The sequence below is a fragment of the Nerophis ophidion genome, linkage group LG06 (assembly GCF_033978795.1).
Source record: "Nerophis ophidion isolate RoL-2023_Sa linkage group LG06, RoL_Noph_v1.0, whole genome shotgun sequence".
In the NCBI taxonomy this organism is placed as follows: Eukaryota; Metazoa; Chordata; class Actinopteri; order Syngnathiformes; family Syngnathidae; genus Nerophis; species Nerophis ophidion.
The window spans coordinates 474,541-499,006 of record NC_084616.1 but is presented as its reverse complement, the minus strand read 5'-3'; the positions used below and the strand labels follow the sequence as shown (position 1 = coordinate 499,006).

General features: G+C 50.0%; 1 long non-coding RNA gene across 2 annotated transcripts in view; it reads left to right on the top strand.

Annotated features, from left to right (window-relative positions):
- The window catches only part of LOC133554023 (uncharacterized), an 84,440-nt gene extending 60,981 nt beyond the window's left edge, over window positions 1-23,459 (top strand). Inside the window, exons 8-9 of one of the 2 annotated variants that reach the window (XR_009807046.1) lie at window positions 21,159-22,579; window positions 22,645-23,459. This is a non-coding gene — a long non-coding RNA (uncharacterized LOC133554023). Of the gene's footprint in view, window positions 1-21,158 lie in introns of both variants that reach the window. The other variant, XR_009807045.1, reaches the window with a different exon arrangement.
- The last annotated feature ends 1,007 nt before the right edge of the window (window positions 23,460-24,466 follow it).

Below are 24,466 nucleotides of genomic sequence, written 5' to 3'. Positions count from 1 at the left end.
GGTTTTGCAGGTTCAAAAATATTGGTTATTGTGAACCATAGCAGCGAGCTACCGCTAATTAGCTGTGGAGCTAAGTAGGCCACAAGCCACAGCCAGACCAAAATATTGCTCAAAAATGGAAAAATAAATAAATAAAAAAAGAATAATTACCATCCAGATGAACAGGCAACGTTTCGACTTTATTCAGTCTTCATCAGGCCTAAAATGGTACAAACATAATGAGAGGCAGCCAGGCCTCCCAGAGGCATGCATTCCAGCCGGGAGCTGAACTGCCTCTGCCAGCCTACACATGGTGACGTGCTCTTGCACACAAAATGGATGCCGATTTAAAGGGCCAGTGCAGTTATTATCAAAATCACCCGGTGACTGGTATAAAACAGAAATAATATATATACATAGCATAATAAGACTATATATATGTAAATAATGACCAAATATGGCAAAATTAAAGAAATAATAATAATGTTATAAATACCATAAATTATGCAGTATCCAATATGGACTTCAAAAACACATAATATGGCAATTTTTGAGAATTACATTGAATCTGTTCCCAATTCTCACCCAATATAGTCCACACAAATATATTTTTTAATGCATATTTGTTTTGCACCTGTGTGTTTCCGGCACGGAGTCCACCCGAGAAAACCCACAAACAGCAGGGCACCCCCCAGGCGGCAGTCCCGAGGCACAGGCGGGTTAGGTTTAGGGTTGGGGTTGGGGTTGGGGTTAGGGTAAGGGATTAGGGGAATGCACGGTCCGTCAAGGACCGCCAGGGTGGTGCCCAAACTGCGCGCAAGGTCCCGGGGGACCCCGACCAAAAACAACAAGCACACAACGACAACAACGCTGGTGACACTCAATGATGGCAGCGGCAGCTGTAGTGACCTGCGTGTGTGTTGTTGACCCCTCCAGGTGACCTTTGGGGAGGGGTCGTTGTCGTTGGATGTCAGCGAGTCCGAATGAAAGGTCAGCGTGGCCGTGTCCCGTCTGCTGACATGTGACGACGGCTGTTGCAAGGTGGCAAATGTGCTGACCCTCCGGATGACCTCTCACGTGCCTGGCGCACTTGAGCAGCAGGAAGGGGGTCCCCAAGCGGCGGTCTGAGGGTCTCCTCCATCGCAGGTTTGTCGTACCGTCAGTTGGCTCGCTTTGGTCCTCTGCACCTTGTCCCCGAGCTGCCTGCTTGGGCATTATGCAGTGGGTGGCTCTCTCTGGCTCTTCCTCACGCGGCCTCGAGGTCATGCTGGGGGGGGCCGGATTATCGGGTCGCAGGTTGCTGTGCTGACGGCGGACTCGTTGCGGTATTGTCGGCCTCAGACATACCGTGTAGCTGTCCATCCCTGTGCGCTCGGACGCGCCACAGGCGTGAAGAGGATGCTGATCCGGGGTCAGAGGTCACGTGACTCAAGCAGGATTGGCACCATCTTTTTAACCGCTCCAGCGGGCTGCGTGCCATCTTTTTTACTGCGAGCTGGATGTGTTGTGGACCTCAATGTTCATTAAAATTTTAATAATCCTCACTGACATTCTTCTTATTTGTGGCAAAAAATGGGGAGTGAACCTCTGCATAATGTGGTTGCATAATTGATAGCAACATTGCTGCTAGTGGGCATAGTGAAGCCAAATTAGCCCAGTGACCTTTAGGGTCATTTAAAGTCAAATAGGGGCCAGCCATTTTGTGGTTGTCATGGCGACTCACCTACGGTGTCCAGGTGTCTCACCGAGGGGTCCGGGGCCTCCAGGCGCGTGCAGAGTCCAATATTCACGGCATGAGAGCATTTTGGAAGCAGCAAGAGGTTTTGCAGGTTCAAAAATATTGGTTATTGTGAACCATAGCAGCGAGCTACCGCTAATTAGCTGTGGAGCTAAGTAGGCCACAAGCCACAGCCAGACCAAAATATTGCTCAAAAATGGAAAAATAAATAAATAAAAAAAGAATAATTACCATCCAGATGAACAGGCAACGTTTCGACTTTATTCAGTCTTCATCAGGCCTAAAATGGTACAAACATAATGAGAGGCAGCCAGGCCTCCCAGAGGCATGCATTCCAGCCGGGAGCTGAACTGCCTCTGCCAGCCTACACATGGTGACGTGCTCTTGCACACAAAATGGATGCCGATTTAAAGGGCCAGTGCAGTTATTATCAAAATCACCCGGTGACTGGTATAAAACAGAAATAATATATATACATAGCATAATAAGACTATATATATGTAAATAATGACCAAATATGGCAAAATTAAAGAAATAATAATAATGTTATAAATACCATAAATTATGCAGTATCCAATATGGACTTCAAAAACACATAATATGGCAATTTTTGAGAATTACATTGAATCTGTTCCCAATTCTCACCCAATATAGTCCACACAAATATATTTTTTAATGCATATTTGTTTTGCACCTGTGTGTTTCCGGCACGGAGTCCACCCGAGAAAACCCACAAACAGCAGGGCACCCCCCAGGCGGCAGTCCCGAGGCACAGGCGGGTTAGGTTTAGGGTTGGGGTTGGGGTTGGGGTTAGGGTAAGGGATTAGGGGAATGCACGGTCCGTCAAGGACCGCCAGGGTGGTGCCCAAACTGCGCGCAAGGTCCCGGGGGACCCCGACCAAAAACAACAAGCACACAACGACAACAACGCTGGTGACACTCAATGATGGCAGCGGCAGCTGTAGTGACCTGCGTGTGTGTTGTTGACCCCTCCAGGTGACCTTTGGGGAGGGGTCGTTGTCGTTGGATGTCAGCGAGTCCGAATGAAAGGTCAGCGTGGCCGTGTCCCGTCTGCTGACATGTGACGACGGCTGTTGCAAGGTGGCAAATGTGCTGACCCTCCGGATGACCTCTCACGTGCCTGGCGCACTTGAGCAGCAGGAAGGGGGTCCCCAAGCGGCGGTCTGAGGGTCTCCTCCATCGCAGGTTTGTCGTACCGTCAGTTGGCTCGCTTTGGTCCTCTGCACCTTGTCCCCGAGCTGCCTGCTTGGGCATTATGCAGTGGGTGGCTCTCTCTGGCTCTTCCTCACGCGGCCTCGAGGTCATGCTGGGGGGGGCCGGATTATCGGGTCGCAGGTTGCTGTGCTGACGGCGGACTCGTTGCGGTATTGTCGGCCTCAGACATACCGTGTAGCTGTCCATCCCTGTGCGCTCGGACGCGCCACAGGCGTGAAGAGGATGCTGATCCGGGGTCAGAGGTCACGTGACTCAAGCAGGATTGGCACCATCTTTTTAACCGCTCCAGCGGGCTGCGTGCCATCTTTTTTACTGCGAGCTGGATGTGTTGTGGACCTCAATGTTCATTAAAATTTTAATAATCCTCACTGACATTCTTCTTATTTGTGGCAAAAAATGGGGAGTGAACCTCTGCATAATGTGGTTGCATAATTGATAGCAACATTGCTGCTAGTGGGCATAGTGAAGCCAAATTAGCCCAGTGACCTTTAGGGTCATTTAAAGTCAAATAGGGGCCAGCCATTTTGTGGTTGTCATGGCGACTCACCTACGGTGTCCAGGTGTCTCACCGAGGGGTCCGGGGCCTCCAGGCGCGTGCAGAGTCCAATATTCACGGCATGAGAGCATTTTGGAAGCAGCAAGAGGTTTTGCAGGTTCAAAAATATTGGTTATTGTGAACCATAGCAGCGAGCTACCGCTAATTAGCTGTGGAGCTAAGTAGGCCACAAGCCACAGCCAGACCAAAATATTGCTCAAAAATGGAAAAATAAATAAATAAAAAAAGAATAATTACCATCCAGATGAACAGGCAACGTTTCGACTTTATTCAGTCTTCATCAGGCCTAAAATGGTACAAACATAATGAGAGGCAGCCAGGCCTCCCAGAGGCATGCATTCCAGCCGGGAGCTGAACTGCCTCTGCCAGCCTACACATGGTGACGTGCTCTTGCACACAAAATGGATGCCGATTTAAAGGGCCAGTGCAGTTATTATCAAAATCACCCGGTGACTGGTATAAAACAGAAATAATATATATACATAGCATAATAAGACTATATATATGTAAATAATGACCAAATATGGCAAAATTAAAGAAATAATAATAATGTTATAAATACCATAAATTATGCAGTATCCAATATGGACTTCAAAAACACATAATATGGCAATTTTTGAGAATTACATTGAATCTGTTCCCAATTCTCACCCAATATAGTCCACACAAATATATTTTTTAATGCATATTTGTTTTGCACCTGTGTGTTTCCGGCACGGAGTCCACCCGAGAAAACCCACAAACAGCAGGGCACCCCCCAGGCGGCAGTCCCGAGGCACAGGCGGGTTAGGTTTAGGGTTGGGGTTGGGGTTGGGGTTAGGGTAAGGGATTAGGGGAATGCACGGTCCGTCAAGGACCGCCAGGGTGGTGCCCAAACTGCGCGCAAGGTCCCGGGGGACCCCGACCAAAAACAACAAGCACACAACGACAACAACGCTGGTGACACTCAATGATGGCAGCGGCAGCTGTAGTGACCTGCGTGTGTGTTGTTGACCCCTCCAGGTGACCTTTGGGGAGGGGTCGTTGTCGTTGGATGTCAGCGAGTCCGAATGAAAGGTCAGCGTGGCCGTGTCCCGTCTGCTGACATGTGACGACGGCTGTTGCAAGGTGGCAAATGTGCTGACCCTCCGGATGACCTCTCACGTGCCTGGCGCACTTGAGCAGCAGGAAGGGGGTCCCCAAGCGGCGGTCTGAGGGTCTCCTCCATCGCAGGTTTGTCGTACCGTCAGTTGGCTCGCTTTGGTCCTCTGCACCTTGTCCCCGAGCTGCCTGCTTGGGCATTATGCAGTGGGTGGCTCTCTCTGGCTCTTCCTCACGCGGCCTCGAGGTCATGCTGGGGGGGGCCGGATTATCGGGTCGCAGGTTGCTGTGCTGACGGCGGACTCGTTGCGGTATTGTCGGCCTCAGACATACCGTGTAGCTGTCCATCCCTGTGCGCTCGGACGCGCCACAGGCGTGAAGAGGATGCTGATCCGGGGTCAGAGGTCACGTGACTCAAGCAGGATTGGCACCATCTTTTTAACCGCTCCAGCGGGCTGCGTGCCATCTTTTTTACTGCGAGCTGGATGTGTTGTGGACCTCAATGTTCATTAAAATTTTAATAATCCTCACTGACATTCTTCTTATTTGTGGCAAAAAATGGGGAGTGAACCTCTGCATAATGTGGTTGCATAATTGATAGCAACATTGCTGCTAGTGGGCATAGTGAAGCCAAATTAGCCCAGTGACCTTTAGGGTCATTTAAAGTCAAATAGGGGCCAGCCATTTTGTGGTTGTCATGGCGACTCACCTACGGTGTCCAGGTGTCTCACCGAGGGGTCCGGGGCCTCCAGGCGCGTGCAGAGTCCAATATTCACGGCATGAGAGCATTTTGGAAGCAGCAAGAGGTTTTGCAGGTTCAAAAATATTGGTTATTGTGAACCATAGCAGCGAGCTACCGCTAATTAGCTGTGGAGCTAAGTAGGCCACAAGCCACAGCCAGACCAAAATATTGCTCAAAAATGGAAAAATAAATAAATAAAAAAAGAATAATTACCATCCAGATGAACAGGCAACGTTTCGACTTTATTCAGTCTTCATCAGGCCTAAAATGGTACAAACATAATGAGAGGCAGCCAGGCCTCCCAGAGGCATGCATTCCAGCCGGGAGCTGAACTGCCTCTGCCAGCCTACACATGGTGACGTGCTCTTGCACACAAAATGGATGCCGATTTAAAGGGCCAGTGCAGTTATTATCAAAATCACCCGGTGACTGGTATAAAACAGAAATAATATATATACATAGCATAATAAGACTATATATATGTAAATAATGACCAAATATGGCAAAATTAAAGAAATAATAATAATGTTATAAATACCATAAATTATGCAGTATCCAATATGGACTTCAAAAACACATAATATGGCAATTTTTGAGAATTACATTGAATCTGTTCCCAATTCTCACCCAATATAGTCCACACAAATATATTTTTTAATGCATATTTGTTTTGCACCTGTGTGTTTCCGGCACGGAGTCCACCCGAGAAAACCCACAAACAGCAGGGCACCCCCCAGGCGGCAGTCCCGAGGCACAGGCGGGTTAGGTTTAGGGTTGGGGTTGGGGTTGGGGTTAGGGTAAGGGATTAGGGGAATGCACGGTCCGTCAAGGACCGCCAGGGTGGTGCCCAAACTGCGCGCAAGGTCCCGGGGGACCCCGACCAAAAACAACAAGCACACAACGACAACAACGCTGGTGACACTCAATGATGGCAGCGGCAGCTGTAGTGACCTGCGTGTGTGTTGTTGACCCCTCCAGGTGACCTTTGGGGAGGGGTCGTTGTCGTTGGATGTCAGCGAGTCCGAATGAAAGGTCAGCGTGGCCGTGTCCCGTCTGCTGACATGTGACGACGGCTGTTGCAAGGTGGCAAATGTGCTGACCCTCCGGATGACCTCTCACGTGCCTGGCGCACTTGAGCAGCAGGAAGGGGGTCCCCAAGCGGCGGTCTGAGGGTCTCCTCCATCGCAGGTTTGTCGTACCGTCAGTTGGCTCGCTTTGGTCCTCTGCACCTTGTCCCCGAGCTGCCTGCTTGGGCATTATGCAGTGGGTGGCTCTCTCTGGCTCTTCCTCACGCGGCCTCGAGGTCATGCTGGGGGGGGCCGGATTATCGGGTCGCAGGTTGCTGTGCTGACGGCGGACTCGTTGCGGTATTGTCGGCCTCAGACATACCGTGTAGCTGTCCATCCCTGTGCGCTCGGACGCGCCACAGGCGTGAAGAGGATGCTGATCCGGGGTCAGAGGTCACGTGACTCAAGCAGGATTGGCACCATCTTTTTAACCGCTCCAGCGGGCTGCGTGCCATCTTTTTTACTGCGAGCTGGATGTGTTGTGGACCTCAATGTTCATTAAAATTTTAATAATCCTCACTGACATTCTTCTTATTTGTGGCAAAAAATGGGGAGTGAACCTCTGCATAATGTGGTTGCATAATTGATAGCAACATTGCTGCTAGTGGGCATAGTGAAGCCAAATTAGCCCAGTGACCTTTAGGGTCATTTAAAGTCAAATAGGGGCCAGCCATTTTGTGGTTGTCATGGCGACTCACCTACGGTGTCCAGGTGTCTCACCGAGGGGTCCGGGGCCTCCAGGCGCGTGCAGAGTCCAATATTCACGGCATGAGAGCATTTTGGAAGCAGCAAGAGGTTTTGCAGGTTCAAAAATATTGGTTATTGTGAACCATAGCAGCGAGCTACCGCTAATTAGCTGTGGAGCTAAGTAGGCCACAAGCCACAGCCAGACCAAAATATTGCTCAAAAATGGAAAAATAAATAAATAAAAAAAGAATAATTACCATCCAGATGAACAGGCAACGTTTCGACTTTATTCAGTCTTCATCAGGCCTAAAATGGTACAAACATAATGAGAGGCAGCCAGGCCTCCCAGAGGCATGCATTCCAGCCGGGAGCTGAACTGCCTCTGCCAGCCTACACATGGTGACGTGCTCTTGCACACAAAATGGATGCCGATTTAAAGGGCCAGTGCAGTTATTATCAAAATCACCCGGTGACTGGTATAAAACAGAAATAATATATATACATAGCATAATAAGACTATATATATGTAAATAATGACCAAATATGGCAAAATTAAAGAAATAATAATAATGTTATAAATACCATAAATTATGCAGTATCCAATATGGACTTCAAAAACACATAATATGGCAATTTTTGAGAATTACATTGAATCTGTTCCCAATTCTCACCCAATATAGTCCACACAAATATATTTTTTAATGCATATTTGTTTTGCACCTGTGTGTTTCCGGCACGGAGTCCACCCGAGAAAACCCACAAACAGCAGGGCACCCCCCAGGCGGCAGTCCCGAGGCACAGGCGGGTTAGGTTTAGGGTTGGGGTTGGGGTTGGGGTTAGGGTAAGGGATTAGGGGAATGCACGGTCCGTCAAGGACCGCCAGGGTGGTGCCCAAACTGCGCGCAAGGTCCCGGGGGACCCCGACCAAAAACAACAAGCACACAACGACAACAACGCTGGTGACACTCAATGATGGCAGCGGCAGCTGTAGTGACCTGCGTGTGTGTTGTTGACCCCTCCAGGTGACCTTTGGGGAGGGGTCGTTGTCGTTGGATGTCAGCGAGTCCGAATGAAAGGTCAGCGTGGCCGTGTCCCGTCTGCTGACATGTGACGACGGCTGTTGCAAGGTGGCAAATGTGCTGACCCTCCGGATGACCTCTCACGTGCCTGGCGCACTTGAGCAGCAGGAAGGGGGTCCCCAAGCGGCGGTCTGAGGGTCTCCTCCATCGCAGGTTTGTCGTACCGTCAGTTGGCTCGCTTTGGTCCTCTGCACCTTGTCCCCGAGCTGCCTGCTTGGGCATTATGCAGTGGGTGGCTCTCTCTGGCTCTTCCTCACGCGGCCTCGAGGTCATGCTGGGGGGGGCCGGATTATCGGGTCGCAGGTTGCTGTGCTGACGGCGGACTCGTTGCGGTATTGTCGGCCTCAGACATACCGTGTAGCTGTCCATCCCTGTGCGCTCGGACGCGCCACAGGCGTGAAGAGGATGCTGATCCGGGGTCAGAGGTCACGTGACTCAAGCAGGATTGGCACCATCTTTTTAACCGCTCCAGCGGGCTGCGTGCCATCTTTTTTACTGCGAGCTGGATGTGTTGTGGACCTCAATGTTCATTAAAATTTTAATAATCCTCACTGACATTCTTCTTATTTGTGGCAAAAAATGGGGAGTGAACCTCTGCATAATGTGGTTGCATAATTGATAGCAACATTGCTGCTAGTGGGCATAGTGAAGCCAAATTAGCCCAGTGACCTTTAGGGTCATTTAAAGTCAAATAGGGGCCAGCCATTTTGTGGTTGTCATGGCGACTCACCTACGGTGTCCAGGTGTCTCACCGAGGGGTCCGGGGCCTCCAGGCGCGTGCAGAGTCCAATATTCACGGCATGAGAGCATTTTGGAAGCAGCAAGAGGTTTTGCAGGTTCAAAAATATTGGTTATTGTGAACCATAGCAGCGAGCTACCGCTAATTAGCTGTGGAGCTAAGTAGGCCACAAGCCACAGCCAGACCAAAATATTGCTCAAAAATGGAAAAATAAATAAATAAAAAAAGAATAATTACCATCCAGATGAACAGGCAACGTTTCGACTTTATTCAGTCTTCATCAGGCCTAAAATGGTACAAACATAATGAGAGGCAGCCAGGCCTCCCAGAGGCATGCATTCCAGCCGGGAGCTGAACTGCCTCTGCCAGCCTACACATGGTGACGTGCTCTTGCACACAAAATGGATGCCGATTTAAAGGGCCAGTGCAGTTATTATCAAAATCACCCGGTGACTGGTATAAAACAGAAATAATATATATACATAGCATAATAAGACTATATATATGTAAATAATGACCAAATATGGCAAAATTAAAGAAATAATAATAATGTTATAAATACCATAAATTATGCAGTATCCAATATGGACTTCAAAAACACATAATATGGCAATTTTTGAGAATTACATTGAATCTGTTCCCAATTCTCACCCAATATAGTCCACACAAATATATTTTTTAATGCATATTTGTTTTGCACCTGTGTGTTTCCGGCACGGAGTCCACCCGAGAAAACCCACAAACAGCAGGGCACCCCCCAGGCGGCAGTCCCGAGGCACAGGCGGGTTAGGTTTAGGGTTGGGGTTGGGGTTGGGGTTAGGGTAAGGGATTAGGGGAATGCACGGTCCGTCAAGGACCGCCAGGGTGGTGCCCAAACTGCGCGCAAGGTCCCGGGGGACCCCGACCAAAAACAACAACAACAAGCACACAACGACAACAACGCTGGTGACACTCAATGATGGCAGCGGCAGCTGTAGTGACCTGCGTGTGTGTTGTTGACCCCTCCAGGTGACCTTTGGGGAGGGGTCGTTGTCGTTGGATGTCAGCGAGTCCGAATGAAAGGTCAGCGTGGCCGTGTCCCGTCTGCTGACATGTGACGACGGCTGTTGCAAGGTGGCAAATGTGCTGACCCTCCGGATGACCTCTCACGTGCCTGGCGCACTTGAGCAGCAGGAAGGGGGTCCCCAAGCGGCGGTCTGAGGGTCTCCTCCATCGCAGGTTTGTCGTACCGTCAGTTGGCTCGCTTTGGTCCTCTGCACCTTGTCCCCGAGCTGCCTGCTTGGGCATTATGCAGTGGGTGGCTCTCTCTGGCTCTTCCTCACGCGGCCTCGAGGTCATGCTGGGGGGGGCCGGATTATCGGGTCGCAGGTTGCTGTGCTGACGGCGGACTCGTTGCGGTATTGTCGGCCTCAGACATACCGTGTAGCTGTCCATCCCTGTGCGCTCGGACGCGCCACAGGCGTGAAGAGGATGCTGATCCGGGGTCAGAGGTCACGTGACTCAAGCAGGATTGGCACCATCTTTTTAACCGCTCCAGCGGGCTGCGTGCCATCTTTTTTACTGCGAGCTGGATGTGTTGTGGACCTCAATGTTCATTAAAATTTTAATAATCCTCACTGACATTCTTCTTATTTGTGGCAAAAAATGGGGAGTGAACCTCTGCATAATGTGGTTGCATAATTGATAGCAACATTGCTGCTAGTGGGCATAGTGAAGCCAAATTAGCCCAGTGACCTTTAGGGTCATTTAAAGTCAAATAGGGGCCAGCCATTTTGTGGTTGTCATGGCGACTCACCTACGGTGTCCAGGTGTCTCACCGAGGGGTCCGGGGCCTCCAGGCGCGTGCAGAGTCCAATATTCACGGCATGAGAGCATTTTGGAAGCAGCAAGAGGTTTTGCAGGTTCAAAAATATTGGTTATTGTGAACCATAGCAGCGAGCTACCGCTAATTAGCTGTGGAGCTAAGTAGGCCACAAGCCACAGCCAGACCAAAATATTGCTCAAAAATGGAAAAATAAATAAATAAAAAAAGAATAATTACCATCCAGATGAACAGGCAACGTTTCGACTTTATTCAGTCTTCATCAGGCCTAAAATGGTACAAACATAATGAGAGGCAGCCAGGCCTCCCAGAGGCATGCATTCCAGCCGGGAGCTGAACTGCCTCTGCCAGCCTACACATGGTGACGTGCTCTTGCACACAAAATGGATGCCGATTTAAAGGGCCAGTGCAGTTATTATCAAAATCACCCGGTGACTGGTATAAAACAGAAATAATATATATACATAGCATAATAAGACTATATATATGTAAATAATGACCAAATATGGCAAAATTAAAGAAATAATAATAATGTTATAAATACCATAAATTATGCAGTATCCAATATGGACTTCAAAAACACATAATATGGCAATTTTTGAGAATTACATTGAATCTGTTCCCAATTCTCACCCAATATAGTCCACACAAATATATTTTTTAATGCATATTTGTTTTGCACCTGTGTGTTTCCGGCACGGAGTCCACCCGAGAAAACCCACAAACAGCAGGGCACCCCCCAGGCGGCAGTCCCGAGGCACAGGCGGGTTAGGTTTAGGGTTGGGGTTGGGGTTGGGGTTAGGGTAAGGGATTAGGGGAATGCACGGTCCGTCAAGGACCGCCAGGGTGGTGCCCAAACTGCGCGCAAGGTCCCGGGGGACCCCGACCAAAAACAACAAGCACACAACGACAACAACGCTGGTGACACTCAATGATGGCAGCGGCAGCTGTAGTGACCTGCGTGTGTGTTGTTGACCCCTCCAGGTGACCTTTGGGGAGGGGTCGTTGTCGTTGGATGTCAGCGAGTCCGAATGAAAGGTCAGCGTGGCCGTGTCCCGTCTGCTGACATGTGACGACGGCTGTTGCAAGGTGGCAAATGTGCTGACCCTCCGGATGACCTCTCACGTGCCTGGCGCACTTGAGCAGCAGGAAGGGGGTCCCCAAGCGGCGGTCTGAGGGTCTCCTCCATCGCAGGTTTGTCGTACCGTCAGTTGGCTCGCTTTGGTCCTCTGCACCTTGTCCCCGAGCTGCCTGCTTGGGCATTATGCAGTGGGTGGCTCTCTCTGGCTCTTCCTCACGCGGCCTCGAGGTCATGCTGGGGGGGGCCGGATTATCGGGTCGCAGGTTGCTGTGCTGACGGCGGACTCGTTGCGGTATTGTCGGCCTCAGACATACCGTGTAGCTGTCCATCCCTGTGCGCTCGGACGCGCCACAGGCGTGAAGAGGATGCTGATCCGGGGTCAGAGGTCACGTGACTCAAGCAGGATTGGCACCATCTTTTTAACCGCTCCAGCGGGCTGCGTGCCATCTTTTTTACTGCGAGCTGGATGTGTTGTGGACCTCAATGTTCATTAAAATTTTAATAATCCTCACTGACATTCTTCTTATTTGTGGCAAAAAATGGGGAGTGAACCTCTGCATAATGTGGTTGCATAATTGATAGCAACATTGCTGCTAGTGGGCATAGTGAAGCCAAATTAGCCCAGTGACCTTTAGGGTCATTTAAAGTCAAATAGGGGCCAGCCATTTTGTGGTTGTCATGGCGACTCACCTACGGTGTCCAGGTGTCTCACCGAGGGGTCCGGGGCCTCCAGGCGCGTGCAGAGTCCAATATTCACGGCATGAGAGCATTTTGGAAGCAGCAAGAGGTTTTGCAGGTTCAAAAATATTGGTTATTGTGAACCATAGCAGCGAGCTACCGCTAATTAGCTGTGGAGCTAAGTAGGCCACAAGCCACAGCCAGACCAAAATATTGCTCAAAAATGGAAAAATAAATAAATAAAAAAAGAATAATTACCATCCAGATGAACAGGCAACGTTTCGACTTTATTCAGTCTTCATCAGGCCTAAAATGGTACAAACATAATGAGAGGCAGCCAGGCCTCCCAGAGGCATGCATTCCAGCCGGGAGCTGAACTGCCTCTGCCAGCCTACACATGGTGACGTGCTCTTGCACACAAAATGGATGCCGATTTAAAGGGCCAGTGCAGTTATTATCAAAATCACCCGGTGACTGGTATAAAACAGAAATAATATATATACATAGCATAATAAGACTATATATATGTAAATAATGACCAAATATGGCAAAATTAAAGAAATAATAATAATGTTATAAATACCATAAATTATGCAGTATCCAATATGGACTTCAAAAACACATAATATGGCAATTTTTGAGAATTACATTGAATCTGTTCCCAATTCTCACCCAATATAGTCCACACAAATATATTTTTTAATGCATATTTGTTTTGCACCTGTGTGTTTCCGGCACGGAGTCCACCCGAGAAAACCCACAAACAGCAGGGCACCCCCCAGGCGGCAGTCCCGAGGCACAGGCGGGTTAGGTTTAGGGTTGGGGTTGGGGTTGGGGTTAGGGTAAGGGATTAGGGGAATGCACGGTCCGTCAAGGACCGCCAGGGTGGTGCCCAAACTGCGCGCAAGGTCCCGGGGGACCCCGACCAAAAACAACAAGCACACAACGACAACAACGCTGGTGACACTCAATGATGGCAGCGGCAGCTGTAGTGACCTGCGTGTGTGTTGTTGACCCCTCCAGGTGACCTTTGGGGAGGGGTCGTTGTCGTTGGATGTCAGCGAGTCCGAATGAAAGGTCAGCGTGGCCGTGTCCCGTCTGCTGACATGTGACGACGGCTGTTGCAAGGTGGCAAATGTGCTGACCCTCCGGATGACCTCTCACGTGCCTGGCGCACTTGAGCAGCAGGAAGGGGGTCCCCAAGCGGCGGTCTGAGGGTCTCCTCCATCGCAGGTTTGTCGTACCGTCAGTTGGCTCGCTTTGGTCCTCTGCACCTTGTCCCCGAGCTGCCTGCTTGGGCATTATGCAGTGGGTGGCTCTCTCTGGCTCTTCCTCACGCGGCCTCGAGGTCATGCTGGGGGGGGCCGGATTATCGGGTCGCAGGTTGCTGTGCTGACGGCGGACTCGTTGCGGTATTGTCGGCCTCAGACATACCGTGTAGCTGTCCATCCCTGTGCGCTCGGACGCGCCACAGGCGTGAAGAGGATGCTGATCCGGGGTCAGAGGTCACGTGACTCAAGCAGGATTGGCACCATCTTTTTAACCGCTCCAGCGGGCTGCGTGCCATCTTTTTTACTGCGAGCTGGATGTGTTGTGGACCTCAATGTTCATTAAAATTTTAATAATCCTCACTGACATTCTTCTTATTTGTGGCAAAAAATGGGGAGTGAACCTCTGCATAATGTGGTTGCATAATTGATAGCAACATTGCTGCTAGTGGGCATAGTGAAGCCAAATTAGCCCAGTGACCTTTAGGGTCATTTAAAGTCAAATAGGGGCCAGCCATTTTGTGGTTGTCATGGCGACTCACCTACGGTGTCCAGGTGTCTCACCGAGGGGTCCGGGGCCTCCAGGCGCGTGCAGAGTCCAATATTCACGGCATGAGAGCATTTTGGAAGCAGCAAGAGGTTTTGCAGGTTCAAAAATATTGGTTATTGTGAACCATAGCAGCGAGCTACCGCTAATTAGCTGTGGAGCTAAGTAGGCCACAAGCCACAGCCAGACCAAAATATTGCTCAAAAATGGAAAAATAAATAAATAAAAAAAGAATAATTACCATCCAGATGAACAGGCAACGTTTCGACTTTATTCAGTCTTCATCAGGCCTAAAATGGTACAAACATAATGAGAGGCAGCCAGGCCTCCCAGAGGCATGCATTCCAGCCGGGAGCTGAACTGCCTCTGCCAGCCTACACATGGTGACGTGCTCTTGCACACAAAATGGATGCCGATTTAAAGGGCCAGTGCAGTTATTATCAAAATCACCCGGTGACTGGTATAAAACAGAAATAATATATATACATAGCATAATAAGACTATATATATGTAAATAATGACCAAATATGGCAAAATTAAAGAAATAATAATAATGTTATAAATACCATAAATTATGCAGTATCCAATATGGACTTCAAAAACACATAATATGGCAATTTTTGAGAATTACATTGAATCTGTTCCCAATTCTCACCCAATATAGTCCACACAAATATATTTTTTAATGCATATTTGTTTTGCACCTGTGTGTTTCCGGCACGGAGTCCACCCGAGAAAACCCACAAACAGCAGGGCACCCCCCAGGCGGCAGTCCCGAGGCACAGGCGGGTTAGGTTTAGGGTTGGGGTTGGGGTTGGGGTTAGGGTAAGGGATTAGGGGAATGCACGGTCCGTCAAGGACCGCCAGGGTGGTGCCCAAACTGCGCGCAAGGTCCCGGGGGACCCCGACCAAAAACAACAAGCACACAACGACAACAACGCTGGTGACACTCAATGATGGCAGCGGCAGCTGTAGTGACCTGCGTGTGTGTTGTTGACCCCTCCAGGTGACCTTTGGGGAGGGGTCGTTGTCGTTGGATGTCAGCGAGTCCGAATGAAAGGTCAGCGTGGCCGTGTCCCGTCTGCTGACATGTGACGACGGCTGTTGCAAGGTGGCAAATGTGCTGACCCTCCGGATGACCTCTCACGTGCCTGGCGCACTTGAGCAGCAGGAAGGGGGTCCCCAAGCGGCGGTCTGAGGGTCTCCTCCATCGCAGGTTTGTCGTACCGTCAGTTGGCTCGCTTTGGTCCTCTGCACCTTGTCCCCGAGCTGCCTGCTTGGGCATTATGCAGTGGGTGGCTCTCTCTGGCTCTTCCTCACGCGGCCTCGAGGTCATGCTGGGGGGGGCCGGATTATCGGGTCGCAGGTTGCTGTGCTGACGGCGGACTCGTTGCGGTATTGTCGGCCTCAGACATACCGTGTAGCTGTCCATCCCTGTGCGCTCGGACGCGCCACAGGCGTGAAGAGGATGCTGATCCGGGGTCAGAGGTCACGTGACTCAAGCAGGATTGGCACCATCTTTTTAACCGCTCCAGCGGGCTGCGTGCCATCTTTTTTACTGCGAGCTGGATGTGTTGTGGACCTCAATGTTCATTAAAATTTTAATAATCCTCACTGACATTCTTCTTATTTGTGGCAAAAAATGGGGAGTGAACCTCTGCATAATGTGGTTGCATAATTGATAGCAACATTGCTGCTAGTGGGCATAGTGAAGCCAAATTAGCCCAGTGACCTTTAGGGTCATTTAAAGTCAAATAGGGGCCAGCCATTTTGTGGTTGTCATGGCGACTCACCTACGGTGTCCAGGTGTCTCACCGAGGGGTCCGGGGCCTCCAGGCGCGTGCAGAGTCCAATATTCACGGCATGAGAGCATTTTGGAAGCAGCAAGAGGTTTTGCAGGTTCAAAAATATTGGTTATTGTGAACCATAGCAGCGAGCTACCGCTAATTAGCTGTGGAGCTAAGTAGGCCACAAGCCACAGCCAGACCAAAATATTGCTCAAAAATGGAAAAATAAATAAATAAAAAAAGAATAATTACCATCCAGATGAACAGGCAACGTTTCGACTTTATTCAGTCTTCATCAGGCCTAAAATGGTACAAACATAATGAGAGGCAGCCAGGCCTCCCAGAGGCATGCATTCCAGCCGGGAGCTGAACTGCCTCTGCCAGCCTACACATGGTGACGTGCTCTTGCACACAAAATGGATGCCGATTTAAAGGGCCAGTGCAGTTATTATCAAAATCACCCGGTGACTGGTATAAAACAGAAATAATATATATACATAGCATAATAAGACTATATATATGTAAATAATGACCAAATATGGCAAAATTAAAGAAATAATAATAATGTTATAAATACCATAAATTATGCAGTATCCAATATGGACTTCAAAAACACATAATATGGCAATTTTTGAGAATTACATTGAATCTGTTCCCAATTCTCACCCAATATAGTCCACACAAATATATTTTTTAATGCATATTTGTTTTGCACCTGTGTGTTTCCGGCACGGAGTCCACCCGAGAAAACCCACAAACAGCAGGGCACCCCCCAGGCGGCAGTCCCGAGGCACAGGCGGGTTAGGTTTAGGGTTGGGGTTGGGGTTGGGGTTAGGGTAAGGGATTAGGGGAATGCACGGTCCGTCAAGGACCGCCAGGGTGGTGCCCAAACTGCGCGCAAGGTCCCGGGGGACCCCGACCAAAAACAACAAGCACACAACGACAACAACGCTGGTGACACTCAATGATGGCAGCGGCAGCTGTAGTGACCTGCGTGTGTGTTGTTGACCCCTCCAGGTGACCTTTGGGGAGGGGTCGTTGTCGTTGGATGTCAGCGAGTCCGAATGAAAGGTCAGCGTGGCCGTGTCCCGTCTGCTGACATGTGACGACGGCTGTTGCAAGGTGGCAAATGTGCTGACCCTCCGGATGACCTCTCACGTGCCTGGCGCACTTGAGCAGCAGGAAGGGGGTCCCCAAGCGGCGGTCTGAGGGTCTCCTCCATCGCAGGTTTGTCGTACCGTCAGTTGGCTCGCTTTGGTCCTCTGCACCTTGTCCCCGAGCTGCCTGCTTGGGCATTATGCAGTGGGTGGCTCTCTCTGGCTCTTCCTCACGCGGCCTCGAGGTCATGCTGGGGGGGGCCGGATTATCGGGTCGCAGGTTGCTGTGCTGACGGCGGACTCGTTGCGGTATTGTCGGCCTCAGACATACCGTGTAGCTGTCCATCCCTGTGCGCTCGGACGCGCCACAGGCGTGAAGAGGATGCTGATCCGGGGTCAGAGGTCACGTGACTCAAGCAGGATTGGCACCATCTTTTTAACCGCTCCAGCGGGCTGCGTGCCATCTTTTTTACTGCGAGCTGGATGTGTTGTGGACCTCAATGTTCATTAAAATTTTAATAATCCTCACTGACATTCTTCTTATTTGTGGCAAAAAATGGGGAGTGAACCTCTGCATAATGTGGTTGCATAATTGATAGCAACATTGCTGCTAGTGGGCATAGTGAAGCCAAATTAGCCCAGTGACCTTTAGGGTCATTTAAAGTCAAATAGGGGCCAGCCATTTTGTGGTTGTCATGGCGACTCACCTACGGTGTCCAGGTGTCTCACCGAGGGGTCCGGGGCCTCCAGGCGCGTGCAGAGTCCAATATTCACGGCATGAGAGCATTTTGGAAGCAGCAAGAGGTTTTGCAGGTTCAAAAATATTGGTTATTGTGAACCATAGCAGCGAGCTACCGCTAATTAGCTGTGGAGCTAAGTAGGCCACAAGCCACAGCCAGACCAAAATATTGCTCAAAAATGGAAAAATAAATAAATAAAAAAAGAATAATTACCATCCAGATGAACAGGCAACGTTTCGACTTTATTCAGTCTTCATCAGGCCTAAAATGGTACAAACATAATGAGAGGCAGCCAGGCCTCCCAGAGGCATGCATTCCAGCCGGGAGCTGAACTGCCTCTGCCAGCCTACACATGGTGACGTGCTCTTGCACACAAAATGGATGCCGATTTAAAGGGCCAGTGCAGTTATTATCAAAATCACCCGGTGACTGGTATAAAACAGAAATAATATATATACATAGCATAATAAGACTATATATATGTAAATAATGACCAAATATGGCAAAATTAAAGAAATAATAATAATGTTATAAATACCATAAATTATGCAGTATCCAATATGGACTTCAAAAACACATAATATGGCAATTTTTGAGAATTACATTGAATCTGTTCCCAATTCTCACCCAATATAGTCCACACAAATATATTTTTTAATGCATATTTGTTTTGCACCTGTGTGTTTCCGGCACGGAGTCCACCCGAGAAAACCCACAAACAGCAGGGCACCCCCCAGGCGGCAGTCCCGAGGCACAGGCGGGTTAGGTTTAGGGTTGGGGTTGGGGTTGGGGTTAGGGTAAGGGATTAGGGGAATGCACGGTCCGTCAAGGACCGCCAGGGTGGTGCCCAAACTGCGCGCAAGGTCCCGGGGGACCCCGACCAAAAACAACAAGCACACAACGACAACAACGCTGGTGACACTCAATGATGGCAGCGGCAGCTGTAGTGACCTGCGTGTGTGTTGTTGACCCCTCCAGGTGACCTTTGGGGAGGGGTCGTTGTCGTTGGATGTCAGCGAGTCCGAATGAAAGGTCAGCGTGGCCGTGTCCCGTCTGCTGACATGTGACGACGGCTGTTGCAAGGTGGCAAATGTGCTGACCCTCCGGATGACCTCTCACGTGCCTGGCGCACTTGAGCAGCAGGAAGGGGGTCCCCAAGCGGCGGTCTGAGGGTCTCCTCCATCGCAGGTTTGTCGTACCGTCAGTTGGCTCGCTTTGGTCCTCTGCACCTTGTCCCCGAGCTGCCTGCTTGGGCATTATGCAGTGGGTGGCTCTCTCTGGCTCTTCCTCACGCGGCCTCGAGGTCATGCTGGGGGGGGCCGGATTATCGGGTCGCAGGTTGCTGTGCTGACGGCGGACTCGTTGCGGTATTGTCGGCCTCAGACATACCGTGTAGCTGTCCATCCCTGTGCGCTCGGACGCGCCACAGGCGTGAAGAGGATGCTGATCCGGGGTCAGAGGTCACGTGACTCAAGCAGGATTGGCACCATCTTTTTAACCGCTCCAGCGGGCTGCGTGCCATCTTTTTTACTGCGAGCTGGATGTGTTGTGGACCTCAATGTTCATTAAAATTTTAATAATCCTCACTGACATTCTTCTTATTTGTGGCAAAAAATGGGGAGTGAACCTCTGCATAATGTGGTTGCATAATTGATAGCAACATTGCTGCTAGTGGGCATAGTGAAGCCAAATTAGCCCAGTGACCTTTAGGGTCATTTAAAGTCAAATAGGGGCCAGCCATTTTGTGGTTGTCATGGCGACTCACCTACGGTGTCCAGGTGTCTCACCGAGGGGTCCGGGGCCTCCAGGCGCGTGCAGAGTCCAATATTCACGGCATGAGAGCATTTTGGAAGCAGCAAGAGGTTTTGCAGGTTCAAAAATATTGGTTATTGTGAACCATAGCAGCGAGCTACCGCTAATTAGCTGTGGAGCTAAGTAGGCCACAAGCCACAGCCAGACCAAAATATTGCTCAAAAATGGAAAAATAAATAAATAAAAAAAGAATAATTACCATCCAGATGAACAGGCAACGTTTCGACTTTATTCAGTCTTCATCAGGCCTAAAATGGTACAAACATAATGAGAGGCAGCCAGGCCTCCCAGAGGCATGCATTCCAGCCGGGAGCTGAACTGCCTCTGCCAGCCTACACATGGTGACGTGCTCTTGCACACAAAATGGATGCCGATTTAAAGGGCCAGTGCAGTTATTATCAAAATCACCCGGTGACTGGTATAAAACAGAAATAATATATATACATAGCATAATAAGACTATATATATGTAAATAATGACCAAATATGGCAAAATTAAAGAAATAATAATAATGTTATAAATACCATAAATTATGCAGTATCCAATATGGACTTCAAAAACACATAATATGGCAATTTTTGAGAATTACATTGAATCTGTTCCCAATTCTCACCCAATATAGTCCACACAAATATATTTTTTAATGCATATTTGTTTTGCACCTGTGTGTTTCCGGCACGGAGTCCACCCGAGAAAACCCACAAACAGCAGGGCACCCCCCAGGCGGCAGTCCCGAGGCACAGGCGGGTTAGGTTTAGGGTTGGGGTTGGGGTTGGGGTTAGGGTAAGGGATTAGGGGAATGCACGGTCCGTCAAGGACCGCCAGGGTGGTGCCCAAACTGCGCGCAAGGTCCCGGGGGACCCCGACCAAAAACAACAAGCACACAACGACAACAACGCTGGTGACACTCAATGATGGCAGCGGCAGCTGTAGTGACCTGCGTGTGTGTTGTTGACCCCTCCAGGTGACCTTTGGGGAGGGGTCGTTGTCGTTGGGTTAGGGTTAGGGTTAGGGTTAGGGTTAGGGTTAGGGTTAGGGTTAGGGTTAGGGTTAGGGTTAGGGTTAGGGTTAGGGTTAGGATTGGGGTTAGGATTAGGATTGGGGTAAGGGAATGCACAGTCCGTCTGCAGCCCGTCAGGGCGACGCCCACACCAATCGCAGAACCCCCCGAGAACCCCGAAGTCGTACAACGCCAAACTCCTGGGTGTGCAGTTGGTGGCAAACACGGCCGAATTAATCTGCTGTCCAACGACGCGTTTCGGTCCCTTAGACCTCATCAGGTTGGCTACTAATGCAGGATGTATGCCATCTTTTTAACTGCGTTACCTCATGCCTACTGGGACACTTCTAATTCCCTAGTAGGTGGAGCACTTCTAATCTCCTGAGGCCCTTTAATGACGACTGCTCTGTTTTCTCTTCGCAGCTGGATGTCCCCTCATCGCAGCCGGAGAGTGAATGAGTCGCTCAGAAAGGAGGAGGTCTTATATGTGAGTTCTGCAGGGGGTGGGGCTTCAGCTCCCCTCTGCAGTGTCGCCAGCAACTTCTCACAGATCTATCCTACATGTATGATGTGTCTACTCGACATATAATGAGCATCATACAGTGGACAAACACACAGGTAAGTATAAATGTGTTTGGCTGATGTAATCAAATGTTTGCTTTGATCTTTTTGCCTCAGACTCCTGTGTAGTGCGTTTGAGCCCCTCACCACACTGACATGAGTGCCCCTTGCACCCACGTTCCTCGACAACAGAGTCCCCAGGGAGTCCACAACCGGCGGGACGCCACCCAAACGACGGACTGGAGGCACAGGCGTGTTAGGATTGGGGTTAGGATTAGGATTGGGGTAAGGGAATGCACAGTCCGTCTGCAGCCCGTCAGGGCGACGCCCACACCAATCGCAGAACCCCCCGAGAACCCCGAAGTCGTACAACGCCAAACTCCTGGGTGTGCAGTTGGTGGCAAACACGGCCGAATTAATCTGCTGTCCAACGACGCGTTTCGGTCCCTTAGACCTCATCAGGTTGGCTACTAATGCAGGATGTATGCCATCTTTTTAACTGCGTTACCTCATGCCTACTGGGACACTTCTAATTCCCTAGTAGGTGGAGCACTTCTAATCTCCTGAGGCCCTTTAATGACGACTGCTCTGTTTTCTCTTCGCAGCTGGATGTCCCCTCATCGCAGCCGGAGAGTGAATGAGTCGCTCAGAAAGGAGGAGGTCTTATATGTGAGTTCTGCAGGGGGTGGGGCTTCAGCTCCCCTCTGCAGTGTCGCCAGCAACTTCTCACAGATCTATCCTACATGTATGATGTGTCTACTCGACATATAATGAGCATCATACAGTGGACAAACACACAGGTAAGTATAAATGTGTTTGGCTGATGTAATCAAATGTTTGCTTTGATCTTTTTGCCTCAGACTCCTGTGTAGTGCGTTTGAGCCCCTCACCACACTGACATGAGTGCCCCTTGCACCCACGTTCCTCGACAACAGAGTCCCCAGGGAGTCCACAACCGGCGGGACGCCACCCAAACGACGGACTGGAGGCACAGGCGTGTTAGGATTGGGGTTAGGATTAGGATTGGGGTAAGGGAATGCACAGTCCGTCTGCAGCCCGTCAGGGCGACGCCCACACCAATCGCAGAACCCCCCGAGAACCCCGAAGTCGTACAACGCCAAACTCCTGGGTGTGCAGTTGGTGGCAAACACGGCCGAATTAATCTGCTGTCCAACGACGCGTTTCGGTCCCTTAGACCTCATCAGGTTGGCTACTAATGCAGGATGTATGCCATCTTTTTAACTGCGTTACCTCATGCCTACTGGGACACTTCTAATTCCCTAGTAGGTGGAGCACTTCTAATCTCCTGAGGCCCTTTAATGACGACTGCTCTGTTTTCTCTTCGCAGCTGGATGTCCCCTCATCGCAGCCGGAGAGTGAATGAGTCGCTCAGAAAGGAGGAGGTCTTATATGTGAGTTCTGCAGGGGGTGGGGCTTCAGCTCCCCTCTGCAGTGTCGCCAGCAACTTCTCACAGATCTATCCTACATGTATGATGTGTCTACTCGACATATAATGAGCATCATACAGTGGACAAACACACAGGTAAGTATAAATGTGTTTGGCTGATGTAATCAAATGTTTGCTTTGATCTTTTTGCCTCAGACTCCTGTGTAGTGCGTTTGAGCCCCTCACCACACTGACATGAGTGCCCCTTGCACCCACGTTCCTCGACAACAGAGTCCCCAGGGAGTCCACAACCGGCGGGACGCCACCCAAACGACGGACTGGAGGCACAGGCGTGTTAGGATTGGGGTTAGGATTAGGATTGGGGTAAGGGAATGCACAGTCCGTCTGCAGCCCGTCAGGGCGACGCCCACACCAATCGCAGAACCCCCCGAGAACCCCGAAGTCGTACAACGCCAAACTCCTGGGTGTGCAGTTGGTGGCAAACACGGCCGAATTAATCTGCTGTCCAACGACGCGTTTCGGTCCCTTAGACCTCATCAGGTTGGCTACTAATGCAGGATGTATGCCATCTTTTTAACTGCGTTACCTCATGCCTACTGGGACACTTCTAATTCCCTAGTAGGTGGAGCACTTCTAATCTCCTGAGGCCCTTTAATGACGACTGCTCTGTTTTCTCTTCGCAGCTGGATGTCCCCTCATCGCAGCCGGAGAGTGAATGAGTCGCTCAGAAAGGAGGAGGTCTTATATGTGAGTTCTGCAGGGGGTGGGGCTTCAGCTCCCCTCTGCAGTGTCACCAGCAACTTCTCACAGATCTTTCCTACATGCATGATGTGTCTACTCGACATATAATGTGCATCATGCAGTGGACAAACACACAGGTAAGTATATATGTGTTTGGCTGATGTAATAAAATGTTTGCTTTGATCTTTTGCCTCAGACTCCTGTGTAGTGCGTTTGAGCCCCTCACCACACTGACATGGTGCCCCTTGCACACACGTTCCTCGACAACAGAGTCCCCAGGGAGTCCACAACCGGCGGGACGCCACCCAAACGACGGACTGGAGGCACAGGCGTGTTAGGATTGGGGTTAGGATTAGGATTGGGGGAAGGGGAATGCACAGTCCGTCTGCAGCCCGTCAGGGCGACGCCCACACCAATCGCAGAACCCCCCGAGAACCCCGAAGTCGTACAACGCCAAACTCCTGGGTGTGCAGTTGGTGGCAAACACGGCCAAATTAATACTGCTGTCCAACGACGCGTTTCGGTCCCTTAGACCTCATCAGGTTGGCTACTAATGCAGGATGTATGCCATCTTTTTAACTGCGTTACCTCATGCCTACTGGGACACTCCTAATTCCCTAGTAGGTGGAGCACTTCTAATCTCCTGAGGCCTTTTAATGACGACTTCTCTGTTTTCTCTTCGCAGCTGGATGTCCCCTCATCGCAGCCGGAGAGTGAATGAGTCGCTCAGAAAGGAGGAGGTCTTATATGTGAGTTCTGCAGGGGGTGGGGCTTCAGCTCCCCTCTGCAGTGTCACCAGCAACTTCTCACAGATCTTTCCTACATGCATGATGTGTCTACTCGACATATAATGTGCATCATGCAGTGGACAAACACACAGGTAAGTATATATGTGTTTGGCTGATGTAATAAAATGTTTGCTTTGATCTTTTGCCTCAGACTCCTGTGTAGTGCGTTTGAGCCCCTCACCACACTGACATGGTGCCCCTTGCACACACGTTCCTCGACAACAGAGTCCCCA